Raw genomic sequence first — 19,295 nt, 5'->3', positions numbered from 1 at the left:
CATGGCCCCTCATTGGTGAATTCATATCTTTCGATGGATAATTCGTCGAGTGAGGATCAAGATATGATCACTTTATTACAATGGAACTGTCGTAGTTTAATACCTAAATTAGACTCGTTCAAGTATTTGATTCACAATTCTGATTGTGATATATTTGCACTCTGTGAAACTTGGCTTTCTTCTGAAGATGAACTAAACTTCTACGATTTTAACATTATCCGCCTGGACCGAGATGATTCATATGGTGGCGTACTTTTGGGGATCAAAAAGTGCTACCCCTTCTATAAAATCTCAATCCCAATAATTTCAGGCATTGAAATTGTCGCTTGCCAAATAAATGTGAAGAACAAAGATCTTTGCATAGCTTCTGTATATGTCCCTCCAAGGACTTCCATAAACCGCCGTCAGCTTTGGAGTTCAGTTAATATCCTTCCATCTCCAGTTCTAATACTGGGCGATATGAACTCACACGGTACTGGTTGGGGCGAATCATACGATGACAATAGAGCGGGTATTTTCTATGATTTGTGCGACGATTTCAACTTGACTATCTTGAACACTGGTGAAGCAACACGTATAGCAAACCCTCCTGCTCGAGAGAGCCGTCTTGACATTTCTTTGTGCTCTAACTCACTATCATTAGATTGTCTGTGGAAGGTTATCAATGATCCCCATGGTAGTGATCACTTGCCAATTATTATTTCAATCAAAAGTGGTCGTCTAAAAACAGATCAGTCAATTCAAGTTCCTTTTGACCTCACGAGGAACATTGATTGGCAAAAATTTGTATCGGCGGTAACTCTTGGTATTGATTCTACCGATCCTCTACCACCACTGGAAGAGTATCGTTTCTTTACCGAGCTAATCTACAAAAGCGCATTAGAAGCTCAGAAACGACGTGTTCCAAGTGCATCGCTCAAAAGAAGACCCGCCACCCCTGGATGGGATGACGAATGCACAAAGTTGTATCTTGAGAAATCCGATGCCTTTAAAGATTATCGTAGACATGAAAGATCTGAGCTTTTTGAAAAGTATCTAAAGCTTGAAAAAAAGCTTAAAAACTTACTAAAAGCAAAGAAACGAAATTACTGGCGTACTTTTATCGAGGGACTTTCTAGAGAAACCTCGATGACAACGCTTTGGAAAAAGGCTCGCTATATGCGAAACCGCTCATCTTCCAATGAGAGTGAAGAATACTCCTCCCAATGGATATTCGACTTCGCTAAAAAGGTTTGTCCAGATTCTGTTCCAGCACAACCAACTTTACGGGATACAGCCCGAATTAACGGTTCTCTGGATGAACCATTTACAATGCTGGAATTTTCAATGGCACTTCTTTCATCAAATAACTCTGCTCCGGGAAGCGATATGATCAAATTTGACCTTCTAAAAAACCTCCCCGATATCGCTAAAAGACGATTACTTAACCTATATAATTCATTTATGGAATTCAATATAGTTCCACCAGCATGGAGACAGGTTAAAGTAATAGCTATTCAAAAGCCTGGGAAACCAGCGTCTGATCACAATTCTTACCGTCCGATCTCTATGTTATCATGCCTGAGGAAATTATTAGAAAAAATGATCCTATTAAGACTTGACCATTGGGTTGAATCAAACAATCTACTTTCAAATACGCAATTTGGTTTCAGGAAGAGTAAAGGAACAAACGATTGTCTAGCGATGCTTTCATCTGATATTCAACTGGCCTTTGCGCACAAGGAGCAATTGGCTTCAGTCTTTTTGGATATTAAGGGCGCATTTGATTCGGTTTCCATAGACATACTGTCAGACAATTTGCACAGTAGTGGATTACCCGGTATTTTGAATAATTTTTTGTATAATTTGCTGTCAGAAAAACAAATGACCTTCAATCTAGGTCAACTGACAACTTCTAGAATTAGCTACATGGGCTTACCCCAAGGTTCATGTTTAAGTCCCTTACTTTATAATTTCTATGTCAAAGATATTGATAACTGCTTAGATAATCAATGCACGCTTAGACAGCTTGCAGATGATGCCGTGGTTTCCATGAGAGGTCCACGTGCAGAAATCTTGCAAAGACCATTGCAAAATTCCCTAAATAATCTGTCTCTCTGGGCAAGAAATTTAGGGATCGAGTTTTCACCGCAAAAAACTGAATTGGTAGTGTTTACAAGGAAGCGGTTTCCAGCCCAACTGCGTCTAAACATTTTGGGCAGAGACATTACCCAATCTTTAACCTTCAAATACCTTGGAGTCTGGTTTGATTCAAAATGCACTTGGGGTACCCACATTACGTATTTGAAACAAAAGTGTCAACAAAGGATCAACTTTCTACGATCAATTTCCGGGACATGGTGGGGTGCTCACCCGGAAGACCTCATTAAACTATATAAAACGACTATTCTTTCAGTTCTTGAGTATGGCTCTTTTTGCTTCCACTCGGCAAGAAAAAGCCACCTAATCAAATTGGAACGTATTCAATATCGTTGTTTACGTATTGCCCTTGGCTGTATGCATTCAACACACAATATGAGCCTAGAGGTCCTAGCGGGCGTAAAACCCCTGCAGAACCGATTCTGGGAGCTCTCATTAAGAATATTGATTAAATGTAGTGTCAGTAACAACCTTGTGATTGAAAACTTCGAAGAAATGCTCGAATTGAGCATCCAGTCTAGATTCGTGCGAATCTATCTTAATTATATGTCATCGGATATTAGCCTTCCTTGCTATACCCCCTCTCGTGTATGCTTTACTAACTACAGTTCCCCCATTGACTACGATCTCTCCATGAAACAGGCTATTCAAGGAGTTCCAGATCAACTTCGACCTATCTCAATTCCCCGTATTTTTGCTGAAAAGTACCAACAAGTCAATTGCAATAGAAGATTTTTCACTGATGGATCACGCATTGATGGATCCACTGGCTTCGGCGTCTTCAATGAATACTCAACCGCCTTTCGGAAACTTCAGGAACCTTGTTCCGTTTATGTTGCTGAGCTAGCAGCAATTAACTTCGCATTGGGAATGATTTCCGATATGCCCATAGACCATTACTTCATCTTCTCGGATAGTCTCAGTTCGATTGAGGCTATTCGGTCGATGAAACAAGGTAGGCACTCATCTTATTTCCTTTCAAAGGTAAGGGAGCAGATGAGTTTGCTGGTCGAAAGATCATATATGATTACCTTTGTATGGGTCCCCTCACATTGCTCAATCCCAGGCAATGAGAAGGCAGACTCTCTCGCAAAGGTGGGCGCACAACAAGGCGAGATTTATGATAGAAGAATTTCACATGATGAATTTTTCCCATTAGTACGTCAGAGTTCTCTTTTAAGTTGGCAAAACGATTGGACAAATAATTCTCTTGGGCGGTGGTTACATTCCATTATTCCAAATATTTTTTCGAGAGCGTGGTTCAAAGGTCTGGATGTAAGTCGGGGATTCATTCGAGTGATGTCAAGACTTATGTCCAACCACTACTCGCTAGACGCACATCTCTATAGAATAAACCTCGTTGACAGCAATATATGTAGGTGCAGAACCGGTTATGATGACATCGATCACGCAGTTTGGTATTGCCCGGGTAATGACGCCTCCAGAGCACGACTATTGGATACCCTAGTGGCCCGAGGTAGACAACCCTTCCGTGAAGTAAGAGATGTATTGGGAACACGGGATCTTCCCTACATGCAAGCGATCTACGAATTCCTTTGTTTGTCTGATGTTAGAGTTTGATGTGACTATCCCCTCCTTTCCTAACAATTTCCCGCCATTGTGTCCCAGTCTTATTATCCTCCTGTTCCTGTGCTACTTGCCCCTGCCCAGTCAGGATTTGGTCAACCGTCCGAGAGTAGTATCTGAAGGAGGCTTCAGAAACCAGTTTCCTACCTAGATCCTTCCAATTGAAATTGTTACCCATTAACCTCGAGCCCGCCACGAGTAATTGGTACCCAATACTAACCTAGAAATACTGCTATTTAAAATGTAAATCAAACATTACTGATTTTGGCTCCGCAAAGTGTCACACACGACTGAGCCTAGTAAATAAACGAACTAGTTAAAAAAAAAAAAGATTCTAAACTTCGACAGTGAGCATTCATAAGGGCGTATACGCTATGATCGATTCTCTTCATCGATTTTCTCTTTTCTTAATAACTCGCTAGATTTAACGTTTGTCGGTGCGTTTGTTGTTGCTTTTGAAAGACAATACAACCTATTACAACTCTACATTGAACAAATTCTACAGAATTGTTTCGCTTAGCTGTAGCAATGCAAAGAGAAAAACGATGAAGAGAATCGATCATCGCGTATACGTCCTTATGCATGCTCACTGTCGACTTCATCTTACAATAAACGGAACACATCTGGATCAACAATAGAAAAGGGCCCATCAGCATTTGTAAACAAACCGTTCCAAAGCCCATTCCTCACAAATCGAAGGCCGCCCACACAAACTAACACCATCATCGTGTAGGTGGAAGTATCCCCTATCCGATGATGGTGCTGGTTTGCGTGGGTGGCCTTCGCTTTGTGAGGAATGGGCTTTGGGACGGTTTGTTTGCAAATGCTGATGGGCCCTTTTCTATTGTTGATCCAGACATGTCAAAATACAGTGTAAACAGGACGTACGGGGCAAAAGTCGAGGCGAAAGTGAAGAGTTTGCAAGCCTGACAAAACACGGTGAGTAAAATTTGTGTGGGATTACTCAAAAGTGAGTAACTATTAATTTAAAACAATAGAGTAAAAGTTACTCACTTTTCGTATTTACTTTTACTCAGTTTTTGACATTTAGCATGAAAGAGCGATACTGAGAAGTTACTCTATTTTAAGTAAAATAGAACGCAACATAAGTTTAAAGAATTCAACCGTTGGGTAGTTTTTTATTTCCGTACGTTTCAGCGATTTTCATTCCTTTTTTCTTGATCGTGTCATATCGAGGAGGCTCTCCGAAAAATATTATGGTTATGTTGTGGTTTCATTTGTTTAACATTAGTTGGACCCCTCGATTATTTCCGTGCGAGCCGTGCCGGCAATTGAATGAAGATCGCCATATTGAATTTGTTGCTCGAAAACAAAAGACACGTGTAGAGTAAATCTTGTGCTTTTTCTGGATATTTCCAGTGGAAAATCGTGGTAAACTAGCAAGGATTCGATTGCTAGTAATCTCTTGATTGCCGGAAAAGTGAAATTGTAAGTATTGGAGTGAAACTGCGTTATTTCTCGGTAATTTTAGTGATGAAGATTTGGTAACCTGAAAGAGTGGCACTCGCAGACGAAGTGTTTTTTTTTTTCTCCGCAATCTTATGAACGTGCCTCTTATGTGTCGGTGCGTGCGGAAGATTTTGTGCTGACGAAGGAACTGGACAGTTCAAATTCCTGTGTAGATTTCGACATTTTTGATTTGAGTATTTCAGAAGTGAAACGGGTTATAAAGTATTATTGATAAAAAGTGCGCGATAAGAAGTGTTAAAGAAAAGTGCATACCTAAACAAAATTGTACCATTATGATTCACATAAAATAAAAATCAAGCTGTAGGATTGCTTTTTATCTGAAATGCACGATGTGGATAATAAACACTCTGATACGACTATCATGCAGAAAATTCGCAATATATCCTCCTGTGGAAGTTGGCTGAAGTAGGTACTTAATTTAAAACAAATTGTTTCCTCCGAAGATTATGCCCAATGTATTTTTCAGTGACGTTTCTAAGATACGGACATAAATGGTTAGTTTTTCGTGAAACGTTGTGATAAAAATAAACTGAAACGAAAAAGGCCGAAACAGGGACACGTTGCGATCAGAAATTGTTTCTCATTCTGTTCGTTCGACGAATGGCTACGCAACGTAGAGTGAAACCACACGATGCATCATAATCGTGTTTAGGGGATGGTGGGCTTAACGATATTGAGAGGTGTGAAAATTTAATGATTTTGTACTATGTATTTAGATTGGGTTTCGTGGTCGTTAGATTAATAGTTAGATTCTTGATTTAACTTTTTGTTAATGCAGACTTATTAACGTAATCTACTATTGCGTTGTGTGGTTATCCGCCGGGATAACCGTGAAGCATATAAAATATGTAGATGGTCTGGTGTCATGAAGCTTTTCATTTCAAGAAGGAAGTGTAAATGTAAGTTGTTACATAGGTTATGGAGTTTATGGGGTCATTGGGTTATCCCCTTTAAATTTTTTTATACCAAGTAGTTTTTTGGCGTAAAATGTACAGACAAAAAAGAATAAAGAATAACATATAGATCATTCGGCATAACAATCCTGTGGTATCATTTTCAAGTAACCGGGCAAAACCCTGGAATTTGATGGAACAATCGAGAAATTATTTTTAGAGGTAGGTATGTGATTTAGTAATGATATTTTTTACCCAAAGCATTTACCGCAAGGTGTCATAATTTCGCGCATTTTTCCAAAATTTTGTTGTATGTCATAATCTAAGAGAAGAGGAGACAATACGGGGGCGAAAACGAACCACTTTTCTGTCAAACGCGAACCAGCTCGTGATTGACCGATTTGAAGTGCGTAAGATAGAGATAGAGATAAAAGAGTAAGAAGCCTAATTGCTTTGAAGTTGGAAGGGAATGAAATAAGTTTAATGACCCGATATCTATAATCGAAAATTAAAATGATATCGATATTTTCAGAGATCATATCCATATTATCAATCAGTACGACCTCGTCATAGCACTACTCAACATGAGCACCAGTATCATATCATGTTATTCAGTGCTGTTCGATATAACAGCAGCGCATGCCGATTTTCATACAAAATGGTCAACTTTGACGATCAATTGAACTGAAACCTTTTAAGTCACAGAACTATTAATATGTTCTATTTTACGATCATAAAATACCAAATGTTTGGAAGAACCTGCCGGAAAGTGAGATACTAGGTAAAATTGTTCGAAATCATAACAGTTTTAATAATTTGCATTCCAGCTCAATTTTGAGATTTTGAATTTTACATTTCTCAAAATTCAAACAATCCCACGCAATTGTACAAATGTACATAATAGTTAAAAATGTTTAAAATATTTGCAGTAGGTACATAAAGTTTCAAATAAAAAACTGTTATTATTTCGAACTATTTTAACTAGTACATATCTCACTTTCCGGCAGGAGCTTCCGAAGCTTTTTCTGTAACCCTTTATAAAGCCGAGGAAGCATGGAATCAACTCGTACTATGATAAAAATTATAGCTCACATGGTGTAATGAACAAATTCAATTTAATCATGCATCAAAATTCCTGAAATATTTACTGCTGATTAATCAAATATTCAAGGTTTTACTCTACGGTTTTGCTATCGGAAGTTTGAGCAATTTCTGTAAACCTCTTATATTTTAAGAAAAATTTTCAAACTGCTTTATTTTCAAAAACAAGAAGCGAAATGAGCTGTGATTTTACGTGCTGAGCACCAATTTTTTTTTTCCTTTGGTTTGTTTTTTCCGTCGATCTTGTTTTCCGTGCTGAGCACCAATGCTACCGACGTGCCAGGAAGGCAGCTCCCACACCTGGACCCTACCTATCGACCCATCAACTCATGAACCGGGGACCAACGGCTTTACTTCCCATCCGAAGGAAGGCGTGATCAGAGATATTATGCCTCAGAACATCCCGGCGGCGCCGACTGGGATTGAACCCAGGCCTGCTGGGGTGAGAGGTAATCACGCTTACCACTACACCACCGGCGCCGTTTGCTGAGCACCAATGCTACCCGCATAAACGCGAACCATAACTTGACCTTACCGACAATAATTATAAATTGTTTATAATCCCTCCTAAACTTCAACTGAAATGATTATGGAACTTTACATGAACGTTTGTGTGTTAAAGTTTTAACCTTATGTATTATTGTTTTTTGAAAGCGGACCTCACAAATAATGGGTTGTTAAGAACCATTACCATTCAATTCTTGTTTTCTCCATATATTTTCGAAAAGAGAACTATATTAGAACGTTTTTACTTATGGTTTGAGAACATTAATGGTTATGGTTATCATAGTCAGTAAGGTCCATTAATGGTTTTGTATTATCGCTCAACTTTACGTGGAATATATCGTGAATTGGTAATCAGTAATTTACAGGCAACCAATTCGCGATAATATTCTTCATACAGTTGATCGATGTTACAAAACTATTCATGGACCTTACTGACTACCATAACCATAGCCATTAATGTTCTCAAACCATAAGTTAAAAGGTTCTAATATAGTCCTCTTCCCGAAAATATATGGAGAAAACAAGTATAGTATAGTAAGTATAGTCCTCTTCCCGAAAATATATGGAGAAAACAAGAATTTTGAATGGTAATGGTTCTTAACAACTAATTATTTGTAAGGTCCGCTTCCAAAAAACAATAATACATAAGGTTAAAACTTTATCATTAAACGTTCTTGTAAAGTTCCATAACCATTTCAGTTGAAATTTAGCAGGGATTATAAACAATTTTTAACCATTTTTGGTAAGTTTAATTTATGGTTCGCGTTTATGCGGGAGGTCACACGAAACGAGTCTGTGGAGGTAAAACTCTTTTTACCCTCGCCGAAATATACTGAGCCCAGTTTTTGGACATCCAGTATCTTCACCGGGGGAAGCAAAGGGTTCTTGAAACGGCCAACCGCCTGCTTCTCTAAGATCTCGGGGGTCAGACTCGCTTCGGTGACCACACCTTCGATCTCCACTTCACGAGCTGGGATGTAAACTCTATACTCGAGTTGCGAATGAAATTTTCGTGATTTTCCCATATTTTTTTTCAATAACATTATATATTATTGTTATTTAACTGTTGGTTGGCGAATTTATTGATTAACAAAAATAACAGTGTACTTTAGAGTGTATGTGTTGGCTTGACAGATGTACTTTATCGACTTTAAAAATAAATCGAAAAAATAAAACGTCGCCCCGGGAAGGGAAGGGGGTGGTATGTCTGTTACGGGTGAGTCCTTTTTTTACTGGTTATGGATTGAGATTCGATCCGGAACTTGTGAGAAATTGAGGCCAACTCCCCTGCACTCGATCTCTCTAGGTCACGTCTCCTTGGTGGTTGAGCGTCGTTGATAAGTTAATGCATTCTACTGGAGAGAATCGCCCATGAAATATGCTTCCACCTGAGAGTTCCTTCCTGACATCTTCAAGTGGTGGAATTTTTTATTATTATATTGTATGATTATTGACTGCAGGTGAGTTGAATTCAACTCAAACCGATCTGGTCGTAGGCGTTCAATTGATTTGACAACGAATAGAGCAAGTCCGATATCGGTCAGATTTCTGGACGTTCATTTCGCAGTTCAAGTGAGTTGAACGCTGAATTGAACCATCTTAACCCAGCTTTAGAGAGAGTCTAGGATAAGAAATGAGCGGACGCAAACTGGCTGCAACTGTCAAAGCCAGAGCCATACGTGCATCGCCTATTAATTAATTAATTTAGCTTTATTTAGGAGGCTTTCAGCCTTAGGCTGGTTCGCCTCCGCGCATCGCCTATCTTGATTACATTGGCAGTGTTGCTGACCCTCTCATAGTCTGCATGCTTCAATCAGATTTATTTTTATTGTTCGTGAGGTAACCCACAATGAAAACACACCAATATTTAATGTAACAACAATTTTTATTGTAATAGAGTTGTTCATTATTGTTCATGATCGAATCATGTTAACAATAAAATAAATGAAAAATACGATAAAAATCATTGTAACAACATTTTATTATGTACATTCATTGTACAGCTAGGTAGCAGTTTTGCCGTTTTCGGATGAGTACAACATTTTAACAATCATTTTTATTGTCGACAATAAATATTAATGTTAGAGCATTGTTTCCACTAAAAATTTCACTGTAATTTTTTTTCGGGTGTGGATCACCTGTGCTACCATGGGAAGAAGAGGGTTAAATATGATAGATGACAGGGTTTATTTATTTCAAGTTAGTTAAACCCAAATCTTCAAACCCCGGTAGTTTTAGTAGCTGTCCAAACATCGAAAAATCAAGTAGCAGGTTCTATCATTCATATCTTTCCGTTCAATAAATTTCACCAGTGGTCACTTTTGTTGTTTTCAAGTCACTATTTTCATTATTTTAGTCACTAACGTCACTAGTCGAAATTCGCTGATAGGGCTTTTCATACTTGGGCTTCTTTTTAGTTGAGCCAAGACCGAATTAAAAAGCAACGATGTCAAAATCTCATGTCAGATTGGATATCGAGATTGCTGACGTTTATTGTGCGTACGTATACGTATACGCAAAATTTTTCATCGGGGAAAAACAACTTCATAGCGGAAAATTTTCCCGATGGAAACAAATCACTGACACAATCATACTTAAGCAATCTCTATGACATTCAAACATCAATTTTTCTTTTTGGACTGCAAAAGTATATAATGTCAACATTTGTTATTAATTCAAAACATTTCGAATTCTAGAAAAAAAAACAAAGAAAAAATCACATAATAAGTTTTACTTTTACCACTCAGCTTCAAGCAGCAACCTGCTTCAATCCGCTGTGATTGAATCTACTTTTTGTGAGATCTTCTCAGCCAGCCCTGTTTTTTACCTCTTATGCTATGTTCGCACTTCGTAGTTTTATCATGTTAGAAGGCTATCTTGATCAGTCTTGTAAGCGGTCACCGTAGTCGACACATTTTCTATGATAATCAATTGCCTTTGCTTCCGACGCTTGCATAACAAACTATCAAATTACAGTACTAAACTAAAATGTCATATGACAGACTCTGTCATAGGACACTGTTGCCGAAGACCGTCACGAATGTATGTATTTTAGTTTTTCTCATAATAAGAGCTGCAATTGGAATTCTGAAAATAGCAAGCAACGATGTCCTAGTTAACATTTCTGATCAGAACACCACACCAGATTGAGGTGTTGGAAAAGGAATCACACATGTGATATGTTAGTTATTTGATAATTTTCTTTTTGCTCGAATGTTGTTCTACCGTTTGTGTTGTGTAAGAGAGACTACGGTAGAGCATAATAGCACAAACGAAGTGACAGACGACTAACTGGCGAAGAAATCAATTAAAATAATGTGGTTCGCTGTAATAGAATTTTCTTAGAAGCTTGTGCCATCATCCACCAGATGGGATAGTATTTTTGTTTTGGTTTTGCTCAAAATTGATTTTGTGTACAATGATTCTTTGACAGTGTGCAAAGAGTGCGTATCATTTTGTCATTTTTTTTATGCATTTCAGTTTTGAGTAGAGTGAAAGAGATAGAAAGAAAACATTCTAGTACATTTGGTGAAAATGCTAGTTCAATGCAGTAGTAGCACAAACGAAGTGACAGACGGAGCGGCTCGAAAACTTTGGTGACTAACCTTTTATTGCAATTTTTCAGTGTATCACATGGCAACACCACTATTGGATTGAACTAGCATTTTCACCAAATGTACTAGAATGTTTTGGTTCTATCTCTTTCACTCTACTCAAAACTGAAATGCATAAAAAAATGACAAAATGATACGCACTCTTTGCACACTGTCAAAGAATCATTGTACACAAAATCAACTTTGTTCAAATCAAAACAAAAAAACTAACCCATCTGGTGGATGATGGCACAAGCTTCCAAGAAAATTCTATTACAGTGAACCACATTATTTTAATGGATTTCTTCGCCAGTTAGTCGTCTGTCACTTCGTTTGTGGTTATAACTGCTCAGTCTAGCCAGCTTTTAATCATATGTTAATACTTTTTTCAGACTACAGAGTAGTAACATATAACAATTTTTCAGTGTACCACATGGCAATACCACTACTACTGGATTGTACCACATGGCAACACTACTACCACAAACGAAGTGACAGACGACTAACTGGCGAAGAAATCCATTTAAATAATGTGGTTCACTGTAATAGAATTTTCTTGGAAGCTTGTGCCATCATCCACCAGATGGGTTAGTTTTTTTTGTTTTGATTTGAACAAAGTTGATTTTGTGTACAATGATTCTTTGACAGTGTGCAAAGAGTGCGTATCATTTTGTCATTTTTTTATGCATTTCAGTTTTGAGTAGAGTGAAAGAGATAGAACTAAAATATTCTAGTACATTTGGTGAAAATGCTAGTTCAATCCAATAGTAGTGTTGCCATGTGGTACAATCCAGTAGTAGTGGTGTTGCCATGTGGTACACTGAAAAATTGCAATAGAAGGTTAGTCACCAAAGTTTTCGAGCCGCTCCGTCTGTCACTTCGTTTGTGCTAACAGTGCCATTCGATAAAGGAAGTTTGCTCTATCAGATGCTGGTGTTAGATTGCGTGGATGTGGTTTGATTCTCGAGAAATTTGCGTTTAAAGCAATTGTTTACGTTTGGTTGTTCCGCCTATTTCAATTGTTGGTCTAGTTATAACAAAAAGTGTAATTTCGTGTATTCTGAGTCATTTTTTTTCTTTATTATAGAGATTTTTAGCCATATGGCTAGTTCAGTGCTAACATTTGAAAACGGCGCAAAAGCCATTTGTAAACAAATGGTTTGTGGGCCCTTTACTCGCTACCCGAAGAACGCCCACGCAAACCAACAGCATCGTCAGGAAGGGGAAAATTTCCCCTACCCGATGTTGCTGTTGTGTCGCGTGGGTGTACTTCAAGTAGTGAGTAAAGGGCCCACAAACCATTTGTTTACAAATGGTTTTTGAGCCGTTTTCAAATGTTAGCACTGAGTTCATCTCTTTCCATTCTGAGTCACATTATTGTCATCCATCCAAGCAGTTCAAGACATATTGTTTTGCTCAAGCCAAATTTCGTTTCAAACTTAGCTAATAAACAAACCTGTTCATGTTCGTCACTGACGTAATTGCCACTGAAAATTGACATGGTTTGCCTTGACTGTTAGCTCAAATGAGTAACCAAGCAGAGTTTTGAATATCGCCGTATATTGTCGAGATTGCAGCACTGGTCTGAACGTACTACAACAAGCCTTCCCTAATAAAAAATAACCATACACGAACGATAACCCAAATAATAGAACTATTCCGCAAATGGTTTGGATGATACCCGGAATAAGTCGTTAAGCAAAATAACCATTAGGGTTATGTTGTTGGTCCGGTTGCTATACTTGATTATTTTAGCCATTTTATCACATTGACAGCACTGCTCAAATAGTTGGCTCTTGGGTTTGCTCCAAAAAAATGCACATGGTAGGTATAAAAACAAAAAGCCAATATCACTACTACAGCCACAATAAAGTCTCCGAGCAACCGGTACACACGGTTAGGAACGAATATAATAATGTCGTCATTTCGTGCTTGTTGAGTCTTCCGTCCGGTTCGAGAGCCAAGAGAGTCAGATTACCTCCCTTTCTAATTTCGGACGAATAATGCGTGTGTGAAGCAAACCGGCATTGTAGAAGTATAATAAAAAAGTGAAAAATAAGAAATACGAAGTTTTGAAAGTTCGTCATTGTATCGAGGGAGTTTTCCATTACCGCATGTCGGATGGTACCGGAAAGTTTGAATTTTTACGAACGTGCAAAACTACATGAGGAATCGTCACATTTTGTTCTTGTTATTGATTTCTATGTGGAGTGCTCAGCTGTCCATTATGTAATGGGGTATCTACTATAGAAGTGTTAAATGAGTTAATAATTTGTCAACAATTGTATTTGTTTGGATTTCCTTATCAGCATCTATCAATTCGTGTTTTTGCTCACAATTATAATAATATTTTGTTATTTTGTACAAGTAGTGGTAGTATACCAGTGATGCGCTGTCGGCAAATGCACGATATAAAAATTAGTGTAAGTTTCATTCAGCGTGGTGGTTAAGAGTAACATGTCGTATATTGTAATGTAGGCAGATACGTAATCTTTTGTTACGATGGATGTGGAGTAGTGCGAAGTGAAATGATGCGTTTGTATGTAAGATACGTGTATGTGTGTTCATGTTTTGGGTTTTTTTTTTAATTATTCCATGTGAGCCGCGAGTCGACTGAATCAAGGTGATACGGAAACGAAATTGCGTGGCACAAGTTCTTTCTATCTGATCATCATTGCGATTAAGCACAAAGCTATATAGGCTATATTACACAGCGTTCTTCGTTTTCTAACTGATAACCCACGATTTGGTAATACATAACAAGGTTGTCAAGGTTATAATTACAAGGTTGCCTACATAGCTTTTGGATGTCCGGAGTTTGGTATGTTTCATCTTGGATTATTAAGATCATATGTAAAATATGCTTTCCACATGTCTACCATGTATAGCAGCATATTGAGGTAGCAAGTGTACGAAGAAAAGTTGAGAATGTCAACCAGAGATAATTCTCAAAGGACTGGGAATCGAATCCGCCACCACAGACTTTTATGGGGGCTTGCCAAAGTGTGCCTTGCTGTTGTAAACAGAAGGACATATGATTTCTATTTTTCGAACATGTCGTATATGTAGGTATGTAAGTTTCAACAGGACGGCACACCACACTGAATATAAATTCTTACTAAGCGATTGCTTGCCATGTCATGTGTATTCGTACTGCGTCATTTTCACCTTTCTAGTGCGAGCGGGCACCCTTTTCAGATGAACAAATTGTACCTATTTATAGTTTGGCAAACTACTTTTACCCTGTCTTACGATAGGTACTTGACAATCTTATCAATATAAATTAAAGCCCTTCAGTAAGTACTAGAGTATTATACTATCGATAGACACATAATTATCCCATGTGTTATATATACACATGGGACAATTATGTGTCAACCGTCGGTTTATGGCTTTAGTATAAACTACCCGCATAAATGCGGACCATTGCTTGTCCTTACCAAAAATGATTAAAAATTGTTATAATCCCTGCTAAACTTTAATTGAAATGGTTATGGAACTTTTCATGAACGTTTGTGTGGTAAAGTTTTAACCTTATGTACGGGAATTTACGTATTCTCGGCAACCTAAGCAGCGACCTTCTTTCTATAGCCTTTTTCTCTATGGAACGCACACATATGCAGTATTGGTTTGTTTACAATCTTTTGCTGCCAGCTGCTCTAACAATTTCCGTCGAAAGAATGGTCGAAAACTGTTTTGAAACGCTTTTACAAAGCTCCAATCTTCTCTAGTGAGAGCGAGTATTGTCGGCAACCAGTTTATCTTCGGCAACCGTTCCATTTGAACTGCATGTAAATCTGCTGTTCTATTATCGGCAACTCGAAATCAGCTACAATTTGTAGTGCGTGTGTTTCATTTCAAGAAAACCCTGCTAGATTGCTTTTTCTCAGTGGTAAAAATATAGTCAAATTTAAGCTGAAAGCATAAAGAATCGTTTGCATGCATTCAGCGAAGTATTTTCGTAAGAAAATCCAGTGAAAATAGTGTTTCAATTTGGGTTGCCGAAAATAGTCTGTCATGCCGAAGCCGTCATTTCCCCTATTATGTTTTGTGAAGGGAACCTTACAAATAATGGGTTGTTAAGAACCATTGCCATTCCAGATTCTTGTTTTGTCCATACCTTTTCGGAAAAGGAATTATATTAAAACCTTTTTAATTATGGTTTGATAACTTTAATGATAATGGTTATGGTATTCAGTAAGATTCATGGATGGTTCTTTAACATCGATCAACGTTATGTGGAATATATAGCGAATAGGTTGCCTGTAAATTAATGATAACAAATTCGCGATAATATTCCACGTAAAGTTGACCGACAATACAAAACCATCCATGGACCTTACTGACTACCATAACCATAACCATTAAAATTCTCGAACCATAAGTTAAAATGTTCTAACATAGCTTTCTTTCCGAAAATGTATAAAGAAAACACGAATTTGGAATGGTATAAAAAAAAACATAATGCATAAGGTTAAAACTTTATCACACAAACGTTCATGTAAAGTTTCATAACCATTTCAGTTAAAGTTTAGCAGGGATTATAAACAATTTTTAACCATTTTCGTTAAGGTCGAGTTATGGTTCGCGTTTATGCGGATATTCTTTCAAAAAGCATTCTTTGGAACCCAGTGACAATCGCTTTATGTTCTCAGTACAAACACAATATATTTCACATTGTTTTCAACTTCTAAAAGTCCTGATAAAAATATACTTATTCTCATTTCGAAATTGGTATTTTCTCTTCTTATTTGGCTTTATTACGTCCCTACGTCACTACCTTATTTGCTTATCCTTCACAGATACGCGTATTTCGTCTACAATGTGCAGACTTCTTCAGTGTCTTGTACTAATACTCGACTGGTATTAGTACAAGACACTGAAGAAGTCTGTACATTGTAGACGAAATACGCGTTACTAACCTTTCCCTCTTTCCTTATATGAAATTGATTGTTCAAACGAATTTCATCAGAAGGGGGATCAAGAGATTGCCCTTTTCTTTTGCGTTTAGGTGCCATGTCTGCAGAACAAAGTTTTTCCAAATCGACTTCCAAGGGGGCCGAAGAGGAATTTTCCAAATCGATGTCCAAGCAGGATTACCTCGGGTAGGGTCCAAACAAGAATCGAAGAGGAACAAGGTAGAGCATTTACAGGTAAAAAATTTAATATGTCACGACATTGTTGCCCCTTTACAGTTTAATTTGTTTTGCTTCACGGTACAGCTGTGTTCGATAAAATAGCAGCGCATTTCGATTTTCATACTAAATTGTCAACATGTTGTAACTTTGTTAACGTTCGCCAAAGAACTACAAATATGTTCAATTTTAACGATGACAAAATATTAATTTTTTGGAAGCACCTGCCGAAAAGTGAGACACTAGGTAAAATTGTTCACACAAAACCTAAAAAATTCTGTCTACGTAGTTTATGAACACAGCCCCTCACGATACTCTAATGAGATTATGCACATTGGTGAGATTTGATCTTTTGATACAGCAGTGTTTTGTAATCAAAGAAACACATCTTTTTACTTTTTATGGCTTGTTGATAGCGTCAAGACTCGGCTTTGTCCACCGAGGACGATCTTGAACCAAGGAAAAAAATAGGTAGTTATTTTTCATCTAAGTGATTCTTAATCTTTTATTCGTTGTTCTCTGTTTTAAAGTAGTTCAGACTAGGATCCTGATGCATGGTCATTATCGGTGTTATTGCTTGATTTTGTTGCGAAGGAATCCGTTTTTGACTGACAAAGGGGTGTTCCAACACTCCAAATGGTATAAAGCGCTGGACCTTAAAATTAGAGTCGTATCCTTGCGATAAACGCAAGAATGACAACTGTATCAAAACCGAATACTTCATCATTTCTCAATAGTGATGGAGTAATACCGTAATACAACATGCCTTAAAATATGGGACACGAGGTATACCATAATAGATCAAATAACTGGTCGCACAACATTTATGCCCCAAACAGACGGAAAAAAAGGGGAAAGGTGACCTAGTGAGTAAATAAAAAATGGTTTTCTCTGAGATTGTAAAAACCTCTCGTTGATGTTTTCCTTTTATTATTTCGCACAAAACTACGACAACTTTTCAAGCTGAAGTGACTTCTCGGAGAAAACCATGTTTGAAATTGTAATTTACTCATTAGGTCACTTTCACCTTAATGTCAACCATAAACTAGCTACCTACAGTAGAAAATCTGCTCAATCGATTGAAGGGCAACCGAGAAAAGCGCTGAGCATAATTCCGAAAATAAAAATAAAAAACATTAGGGGTATTCACGTAGCGTATGGTATTTAGTGTATTTCTTGTATACCGTGTATATATACCCAAATGTTTACGAGCTCGTTTTATTTTCAAAGGAAAAAGACTTACGAGGGCTGTCTGTCAATACTCCTCGATTTTGATGTGTATTCATTTACGTCTTTTTAGAATACCACGTCTGAGGGGTTCTAAAATGTAGTTTTTCCATTAATAAATCACCAACATAAAATGGTGAGTTCATGATGTTGTTGTTCTTCGTTTTATGTGACTGGAAATATGTTATCAAACGAAAAGAAAACTTTAAAAATTAAATCCAATTTTGCAATTGAATAAACTTCTCAACTAGTTCAAAAAATAATTGCTGCATTTTATTAATGTCATGACCGTAACAAAATCAGCGCACCCTTAGTTTCTCGCATTTCGTTTCGTTTCTCGTGCCGCTCGCGCCGTACGTCAACAAAACTGTAAACAGAAGCCGGCATCTAATTTGTTTTTGCACGAGTGGTAGTCATGGCAGATGATTTTGACAGTCCGTACTTTACGCATCCAAACATAGCAATGTTACCATGGTTCGTTCACATACAAGCAGTGGTAAACTTTTAGCAAATACGCTTAGTTAATAATACGACCCTACGTGAATACCCCTATTAAAAATTATGCATATTTACTCGGAACTTTATTGATAGAGTGTCTCCCAAAAGGGAATATTGTAATTCATCCGTTCCCGCTAAAGACGGTACAGAAAATAATTTATAAACACATTTTTGCTTCCAAATTCGAAATTAAAAAATTTAGTTTTTAAATCTAAAAACAAAGCGGCGCCGGTGGTGTAGTGGTAAGCGTGATTGCCTCTCACCCCAGCAGGCCTGGGTTCAATCCCAGTCGGCGCCGCCGGGATATTCTGAGGCATAACATCTCTGATCACGCCTTCCTTCGGAAGGGAAGAAAAGCACTTGGTCCCCGGTTCATGAGTTGATGGGTCGATAGGTAGGGTCCAGGTGTGGGAGCTGCCTCCCTGGCGTCGGTAGCATTGGTGCTCAGCACGGAAAACAAGATCGACGGAAAACAAATCAAGGGAAAAAAAATAAAAACAGTTATGTGATCTTTTATGTCATGTCAGTGTATTTTTATTTCATGGTTTTAGAAGTCTTTATGTCCTTATGCTATTGTAAGAATTTTGATTTAATGTACTATTAAGAAAAATCGAAATTTATAATACAGGTATTATACCTCGATATAATTGCCACTTTTGACTTCCATCGCTGTATAATGAGAGAGAGAGAGAGAGAGAGGGATTAGTAATTTAATTCCACTACCTTATTTGCTTATCCTTGATAGATACGCGTATTTCGTCAACAATGTGCAGACTTCTTCAATACACTGAAGAAGACTGTAGTCGAGTATTAGTACAAGACACTGAAGAAGTCTGCACATTGTAGACGAAATACGTGTATCTGTCAAGGATAAGCAAATAAGGTAGTGAAATTAAATGGAAATTACTAGTCCTTCTCTCTCTCTCATTATACAGGTATTCCACTTTCATCAGGATTCCATCGCTGATTTTTCGTAAACGATCATTCAAACAAACAAAGTAATAATACCATCGGATGAGATAATCCCACATCTATTGGTAATATTAATTTATGATTCAATTGTTATTAGGGATATATTGATGATGGAAGTCAATAGTGACATTTATGTGATATCAAGGTACCTA

The 19,295-nt window shown here is 37.6% G+C and overlaps 1 protein-coding gene across 3 annotated transcripts in view; it reads left to right on the top strand.

Annotated features, from left to right (window-relative positions):
* The first annotated feature begins 5,018 nt into the window (after positions 1-5,018).
* spoon (spoonbill) overlaps positions 5,019-19,295 on the top strand; it is a 32,090-nt gene continuing 17,813 nt past the window's right edge. For 2 of the 3 annotated variants that reach the window (XM_065237478.1, XM_065237476.1), the window contains exon 1: positions 5,019-5,175. The gene's annotated coding sequence lies outside the window, so the exon portion shown is untranslated. Of the gene's footprint in view, positions 5,176-12,611; positions 13,735-19,295 lie in introns of those variants that run through there. The other variant, XM_065237477.1, reaches the window with a different exon arrangement.

Source organism: Ochlerotatus camptorhynchus, unplaced genomic scaffold, assembly GCF_037179485.1.
Source record: "Ochlerotatus camptorhynchus isolate MF236.1 unplaced genomic scaffold, CSIRO-AGI_Acam_v1.1 ptg000624l, whole genome shotgun sequence".
Classification (NCBI taxonomy): Eukaryota; Metazoa; Arthropoda; class Insecta; order Diptera; family Culicidae; genus Ochlerotatus; species Ochlerotatus camptorhynchus.
This window is presented reverse-complemented; position numbering and strand designations above follow the sequence as displayed.